Genomic DNA, 8,958 nt, shown 5'->3' on the forward strand with positions numbered 1-8,958 from the left:
CTATGTTTTCCTATGCAAATGCAGCAAAGCCCAGAAATTAGCAATGACTGCTAAATTAACACACTTGAAGAGCTTGGCTGGTTCTAATAGGCAGTCAAATGGTCCTGTTACATTGTAATGGTGCCAAGCTAATTGAAGTGATTACTGTTGCTCATGAGCAGCCCTTTTGAAGTAGAAGTCTTTTAAATTATCCATAGACGTTAAATGTCAGACACTATTGTGTAATTATACTTTGTAAACGCTGAATGTCATAAGGCATCACAGGTAATTGAGGTTTACAGAGAAGAGCTTTATCTAAACCTAATTGGGCATCAACTCTTTGTCACTATTTCTAAACCTAATTGGGCATCAAATTTTTGTGCCAGGGGACACTCCAACACCTCGTTGCAGTCCTCCCCCCATCACCATCAGCAGGAAAACGCACATCACAGCACATCTGACCCACCAAGCACAGGACCTCTTGCAGTCCAGCCTGTGCAGACACACAGAAATGGGAATTTTAACCAGAAAACCAGTTGTCTACAATTCAGAGGCAACAGCTGCAGTCGATGGTGATCTTCCACAGCTTATTCTTAGAGTCCAATAACTTAGGCTCAGGCGAAGATCTCAGTGAAGTAGTAATTTATTCATGATTGCAATGGCGGGTGCCCCACAAGCAGGAGAGTGCACCTACTAGTTCCAAAACACAGTTTATATACTTTTTGATGACAGGACCCTCCCCTTTTTCCCCACAGAGTGGGTAATCCAGGTTCAAAATCTATCTGATGCTTCACAAACAATGTATGGCCTTCAGTTGCCGGTCTGTTAAATTTCAAATTTCTTTTGACTTTTTACTGCTTGAAGTGGTAAAGTTTCTTCATTCATCTGACTTGACTTAACACCATGATTTTCATCTAATTGTTCTAAGGAGTCTGGTTGTCTGCATTTTACAAGGTCGCCTGCTAAGCTTTCTTATCACTGTAAGCATATCTCATACCACATTCCTTTCCTCTAAACCATGTAACTCTGCAAAAACATTTTCATTCCCACACCTGCATCGTGGGTTGAGTTGCCATACCACCAAACCATTGTGGCAGTCACTGGGAAGAGCTGAAGTGCATAAAGAGAGAAGTTTGGGTTAGCAGACATGCATGGGTTTTGTTCTTTTATTTTTCACATACATCTTCTTTGATTATATCCTAGTATTTCCCAGAGAAGAGGTTATGATCCAAAGCACAGAAATCTGTTTTCCCAGTGATCTTTAGGCTTTTTCATCTGTCATTTTACTAGTAAGCAGCTGTTTTTCTTGATGATACTTTCTTTTAGGAAGATTATTGCCCACAGAAATTTTTTTGCTATGATCATGCATATACAGAGATTGATTGCATTGATATCACAGATTTTGTGCCTGGCTGCTTGAATTTTTTTTTCTTTTAATTTAGTTTCCTTTTTATTTATTTTTTCTCTATAAACTAAAGAATGACATTTAGGTAGTCTTAATTTTGGGGCTACATCTCCAAAAGCATTTGTTTTTGAAGAATCAATTACCCTAGCCATATTTATAGAGTCTCATCCAAAGTTTACTGAGGTCATTGAATGTTTTACCTTTGACTTCAGTGCATTTGGTTTGGAAGCCTATTAAATCAACCTGTTAAAACCAGTAGTTCTCCCGTCATAAGATACAAAAGTCAAGCAACTGCTTACTTAGTATTGCCACTTCTGTATAATTTAGTGTGACACTGTGTATTGCATGTTTTCGTCAGGTGCTACTTGGTAGTGAGTGTTGAAAACACTCATCCCAGGTAATGATGTTACATTTGTGTTTTATTAATTAATCCTAATCGTGTGTTACGATGAGGGGGAAATTTGTGGATTTATGTGAAGAAGCTCACTGTGTGAACATGCATTTCAGGTGAAAGAGCACAGAGATTTTCTAAGACAAAAAAAAAATTGATCTGAGAATCTCAATCCGTTTGCAGAGATAGAGTTCACAGTGGTTACCCTAAATATTGGCATGGTTGTCTTGGCTTACTGTTATTTATTCAGAAAACTCTGAATCTTTTCCAGCCAGAGGTTAAAGTAAAGACTTGTTCACCAGCTTGGGAAAGAGGTATTTTTACATCAGCACCTCAGACTGTTTTTTACATCACCTCCCTGCTTTCCCAGTCTATGAACAGATTGAAGTGCAACTCATTTTCAGATGGAAGGAGAAAAGGAAAGAATATTAATTTAACCAGCTTTGAAATGAAACACCAGCAGGTGTTTATATATATAATATGCTGCACCAGATGTTTGAGATGGGTAGGTAGATTTATATTGACTGGGGGAAATGGCATGGGAAAAGACCCCTAAAATGTAAGAATCCCCTTCCCTCCCCTGAGATGATACAATTAATTTTTTTAGCTTTACTACGCATTTGCATTTTAGGAAGATAAAAAGTAGCAATTTCACTTCTGGACAAATGCACTGAATTAAATTGTCCCTCTGAATGTGGTCAAAATGGAAAATAATAAAAGGAAACACTGTAAAGCGTATCAAGTACATATCCAGTTATATTTGAGATCTGTCACTTTGATGTTTGATTTAGTTGTATCATCTAGGTGTTTGATAGTCTCAGACTTCCTCTCTCTCATATAAAATCATATACATGTCCTTTCCTGGTATGTGCTGAAGACTGTTGTCAAAAAGGCGTTTCATTCTCAGTTGTCTGCAGGAGTCCCGACATGACTGCTAAAATATCAGAAAATGAAATTAAACCTGATGTCTGTGCTATCCCCAAAGGGCAGAGAACCTGATTTCACTTAGAGCAGAACACACTAATCCACAGCATTAGCAACTTGCCAAGGCTGTCTAAGTCGGTGCTTGTCTTTGTCAGGAGTGGAAAGAAAAAGAGATGTACAAAAAGCTGGTGGCTAGGACAGGTTTGAGCAGAAGGAAATTGGTGCTAACCAAAGAGATTAGCAATAATCTACATTTGGGAAAGACTGAAAATAAATGAAAGAAAGGACAGAAGAGGAAGAAAAGGAGGTTATAAAAATATTGATTTGGGATCTGGGAATTTTACTTCCTTCTAAAATTTTAATTTTAAATAAAATTAAAAGTTGCATGATTATATATATCTTGAGGTGGTAAATGCTGGAAAACACCAACAGTTTTACTTTATGTTTTAAAAAATTAACATGGTCTATATTCATTGTGGGGAAAAAATATGAGGAAACATTATAGTAAACAAGCTTGTTAATAACTGGAAATATATTCCCCTGAATAAGACTGAATATGCTGAAATATTAATTTTGAACGTATAGCCTCTCACCCCCAACAGATTCAATAAAAATAGGGTTATCACTTGACATATATCCAACACATCCAACACCTTCTGCTGTTGATCTGAAAAGGTCTGCTTCCTTCTAGCAACACTGTGTCTACACAGGATAGATGTAGATCACTATGGTTTTCACAAATGGTTAAAAGGCACTGCTGTTTTCTAGCTACTCATGTTAATGCATCAACAGAATTATGATAGATGACATTAGGCATGAGCTTGCCTAATTTTCTTTTCTGTTTCTAATGTTTTGACTATTTCTTTCATATTCTTAGTTCAATTTTTTGTTTTTACAATTTTATTTATTTTTTTTTTCTGAGTGCAGCCTGCATCACATTTCAGCCCAGCTTCTGTCATCTGACTTATTCAATGCCTTTATTTGCAGCAGAACCAGTAATGTCCACATTTGTTGTGCATGTCCAATTTTAGGTACTACATGGTCTTGACAGGGTGGCTTGATCACAGTTTAGTGTCAGCTTATGCAGTTCTCTCCTACTTTCCATTGAGGAATCCAGTCCTTATTCCTACTGCACGTAAAAATATGTGCATGCAATAATGTTGAAAACATTATAGAAATATAAATTTTCTATTTATTTTGAAATTCAATATTTTACCTCCTGGTCCCTACCTCTGTTGTCTTCTCTTCACCCAACCTGGGCTCTTGGCTCTCCTTTCCCACTCTGCCTCATTCATTTACATGTATTCCCAGAAATAGTCCGAACTATTATAGAGAACACATTTGTTCTATATACACACATCCTATAACATATATTCTCTATGCTATATATATTCTAAATATCTACATTCTATATTATATATATCTAAATATTATATATATTCTATACAACATATTCTTGTCACAGCTTATTCTTGTCACTTAATATCTAAGATGAACATGAAAAAGCCTTCCCCTACTCATTAGCTGAGTGAAAAGGGGCCAGAACCAGTGGGAAAGAGGAAAGGTAAAGACGATTAAAATACAGCCACTTCTTCTGTATCAGTCTATGACCATCGAAGTGAACAGCTGTACTGGTGCACAGGCTGATGTTATAAATGAAGTCTCAACTTAAGTCTGAATTTTGTAATATTTATAAAACAAATATTTATAAAAGGTATAAAAGCTATAAAATGTATAAAAGGCAAGTAAACAGCACTGGGTGTGTGGGGAGTCTAAGCTCCACCAACACACACACACGAACATCAAACGTTCTCAATATATAGAGCATTGCTTTACATACTAAACGCGAGTATGCCTGTACATATGTACCATCAGGAAAGGTAACAAACAATCCTTTAAAATTCCATAACTTACTAAAATCGAGTACGCCTATACATATGCACATTCAGAAAAGGTAACAAACAATCCTTTAAGTTCCATGATTTAGCAATCTCCATTTTCCATTCCTTTTCTTGATTACAAACAAGTCTCCATTTTCCGTTCCTTTTGAACAGTATGTCTCACTTTAAGTTGTCAAGCAACTCGGTCTTCAGGCCTTATGTATCCTGTTCTTCCTAGATCGAAGCAAAGCATATCCATCTCCTTTTCATGGCCGATAGGCCTGGGTCAAAAGGCACGTCCAGGTCACCAGGGGGAGGAACAGCAAAAGCCTTCCTGTAGCGGCAGAGGGGCCCATGGCGTAGCAGTCGGATCAGTAAAGGAGCCCGCAGCTCCCTCACTGTCTGGCAAGCCACACGTTTCTGACTGTGGTCCCACATGGCTCTTTAAGGCCTCAGAGATGGCTTGCCAGGTGCCGAGCAATCCCACTGCAACCTTGTTGGGTTTAGTTGCAGAGTCCCACACCTTGACCTCAGTTTGGTCCCATATTTCAGGCTCATAAACTGTCCGATTGTTCATAAGGAGAATAAGCTGTAAGGTTACCAGGACAGTCTTTGTTCCTAAGGACGTATGATTCCCCATAATGCGCAGCTGCTTACCAGCGAGGGGCAGTTGTGTGCACGACTCCGCTTCTCTCAGCTCAAGCTTCTCTCCAGCTCCAGTGCGTCCATTTCCAGCGACTTTCTGTACGAGGTTCTCTGAGCGGTTTGCTGAGTTTAGCCGAACATTTCATGAGGCGCTCAACGTGCCTGTTATAGTCCTGGTCTCCATTCTCCCAGCCTGTTCCTCTTCACTTTTTCCTGCTTCTTTACTGATGTAACTTCATCGTGCTGCCTTTTTTTTTTTTTTTTTTTTTTTTTTTTTATCTTGAGGACAGGCTCCCCTCTTATACCCTTCTCTCCACAGCAGTTCTTTTCCAAACAACTTTTCATTGGTCAAACAACTTTGAATGTAACAACAACAGCAAACACCCAGAAACATCCATGCCTTAGTGGCTGGAGAACAAGAGAACCAGGTGGGGAACAAGAAACCGAAGACTGCATGGAGTCTCCTGAATCACCCTTCTTTGTTCCCTCCAAACTCTTTTATATTCCTGATGGCCTCGTCGTTAAGAGTCTAATATTATCTCAATCACGGGGTTTTCCAACCCCCATGGCCACATTCCCAAATCTCCCCCTTCTTTATTAATAGTCAAACATTTTCTCAACACAAATGACCACTCCATATATAACACTAGGACATTCTGGGAACAGCATTGCATAAGTAAAACGTTAGTGTCTGCTGAAGGTGAGAAAAACAGCCCTAGGAGTCACTGATTTCTCTCCAAAGTGCTTTCACCCAGCACTGACTGACCCTCACATGCAGGGGGACAATATATATGTACAAGCTATATGCACTGCTCGTAGTTCTTTTAGGCTGTGCTGTAGAGCAGTGATCAAGGAGTACGGCTGTTTTTTGTGCTATGGGTATGGTGATCTGTTTATATTCTTCTTTTTTCCCCTACTGTTGTGTAATTCCACATAGACAGGCTGGAACTTGTCCTTCTTTATTTTGTCTTTATCATTTTCTGTTTTATTTGCATTCAATTATTTGTTTTTATTTTATTTACTATTTTATAATGGAATTTTTTCAGACAGATGAATATTTCATAAATGAATTATGTTTAAATGTTTAAAAATGTTTGGTTTATTCTTTCAGTAAACAATTTTATCAACACAATAACACCATCCAGAGCATGTGTTTGGTGGACAGTACACACATACCTAAGCTCTGTTATTACAGCTGCTCCCAGCCATTTTTACAGGGCAGAATACAGTTCCCTGGGTCAGGCTGACCTCTTCTGTAAGAGTTATCTAAGCTTCACATAGAGCAGTCAGATACTGACCTTGCAGTGCTCCTTCAGAAACAGCATCGCTTTATTGCCTGCAAAATAAATACTAGCAATCTTTTCTTTTCCTTTCTTTCCTTTTCTTTTCTGCTAATTTACCAGTGGCACCTGTTCTTGTTCTCTCCATCTTGTAAAGTACCCTTAATACTTGTGAGGTGAACCAATGCTGGCTTATTTTATAGGCTTCCAGGTGTTTTTACTGATTTGGATGTTTTCAGCACAAGGCAACTTCTGTGGCTCTTGGAGGTGAAGAGCCTTACTCCGCCCCCCCCCCCCCCCCCCCCCCCCCCCCAGTGAACCTGGTTTTGCTTAGGCTACATGACTTTTTCAGCTATGTGAATGACGTTCCTTGATCTTACTTAAGATTTGTTGTTGTCTGGTGTGAAAGATCTACCTCTTTTCCTGGAAAATTATGCTATCTGTGTATCTTATCAGAGTATAGCCTGAATCAGCAACCAGGTGATTTTAGTTCAGTAATAAATGTGATATGTTGCTAGGAACTATTATTTTCTGAGCAAACTGATGGTGAATATCCAGATGGAAATGGTTAAATGTAAAATATCTTGTAAGTAGGAGAGAAGTTGATTCTTGAATCCTGGACATCCAAATCCATTATTAGTTGCTGTTTCCACCAGCTGACTCCTAATCTCTAGCTAAATCCTATACCTGATACATGAAACATACCACATTCAACCTAACTCTATGGTACAGGAATAGATTGATTAGCTTCCACTAGTAACCATAAAACCAAGTCTATACTGAAATCACCAACAGCATTTCCTGAACCTGGGTAAAATCACAGCATGCTCAAGCACCCTTATCAAGTAAATATTTTGAATTGTTAATTGATCCCTACAGTTATCATTTGGCTGCTAATGTAAATCAACAACAACAACATGGGAATTATGGAAATTGAGAGGAACTTGGGTATTTAGCTTGACTTAATACCATAAACAAAGACAGGATGAGAACAGATGGTTTACATCCATGGATGACATCCAGCCCAGCTGGGATCAGTTTCTTGTTGAAATGAAAAGAAAATAAGTTGAGGTATAAACAGGGTAAACCATTGCCATCTGGGTCAATTCTTGTGGTAACTATTAAGTGGCCACTCCATACATCCTTGGTTTATCCTTCCTGTTTCCTCACTTATCAAATATTTATTGTCAACAACGGGCAGTTCTGTTTGCACACATTGCAATTGGATAATGAGATAGTTAGGTTTACTTCTGTTATTGATGGTGAGTGCTGATGGCATGAATAATTTCCTGTTTTTAAATGGGAATTGAATTATTGATGCTTCATTTAGGCAGTGATAAAGGTATTAGTGATGTATTGCCATGGCTGTAGATTGGTAGTGGTAGTAGCCAAGACGATACTTGCAGGTGATCAGCCAATTCTACTTTATGACTACAGTGCAAAGTAGAAATCTCTTCCCCTAAATACAGTTATTATAGATTTACTTCCATACAAATACTGCAGATTTTGTCCTGATATCTTTGCAGTAAATGACATTGCTGGTAGAGAAAAGACTACATTTCTACAGCCTGAGCTAGGAAAATTTTGCTTTAATGCCAGCCCTCCCTCACAAAATAGAACATTCCAAAATTAAGGAGAGGGGAAACCATGTTAAATAAAATAATAGTATTTTTGCTTGCATTCAAAGGGCACCTAACATCTTCAGAGTGTTTATCAGATTTTTTTTCAGACTGACTAATTCTGGGCTTCTTAAAACTAGGGTATCATTCTTATAACACGGTGATTTGAGTTACTGAAATTCAGGCTGGAAGCTTCTCGCTCTTCCTCTCTCTCTTCCTAGACCCCACCCAAAAGCTCTTCACATTTAAAAAATGTACGCTACACAGAAATGAGTGGCATTTCCATGACTTATCTTTCCAAAGAGGACATGTTTGAGAGAGAAGAAACAGCTGAGATTCCCTTCTAGCATTCCAACATATGACATTAATGTCCCTTGCCAAATATAAAAGGTTGAAGTGAAACCTTCTCCACTCCATTTGCATTTTTTTCACTCACTGCTTACTGTACTCTTTTCTGTCCTGTTTTTCAGTTCTTCAGTAGACCCAAGTTCCCTCCAGCTTTCCCTAATCCCAGTCATCCCATCAGTGCATGAAGCATAGCAGTGCCTTCCCTGTCTGCAGACCTCCCCTGGATGCACCATGAGCCAACATCTTATGGAAATGCCAGGATAGCATGTTAGAAAAAGAACACAATGCACATTTCCCTCCTCAGACCGTAGTTAATAATTTTCAGAAATGTCATGCTGCTCTTAAGTCTTCCTGCCTCCCCACTGTTTTTTTTAACCATAGGGGGAAGAGCCATTGCTAAAAGTTATGTGCAGTATTTCTGATGATCAAGTACAGAATAGATCAATAATGTAAAAAGAAAAAAAAAATAAGGGAGAGAAGATCTCAG

Source organism: Anas platyrhynchos, chromosome Z (assembly GCF_047663525.1).
Source record: "Anas platyrhynchos isolate ZD024472 breed Pekin duck chromosome Z, IASCAAS_PekinDuck_T2T, whole genome shotgun sequence".
Taxonomy (NCBI): Eukaryota; Metazoa; Chordata; class Aves; order Anseriformes; family Anatidae; genus Anas; species Anas platyrhynchos.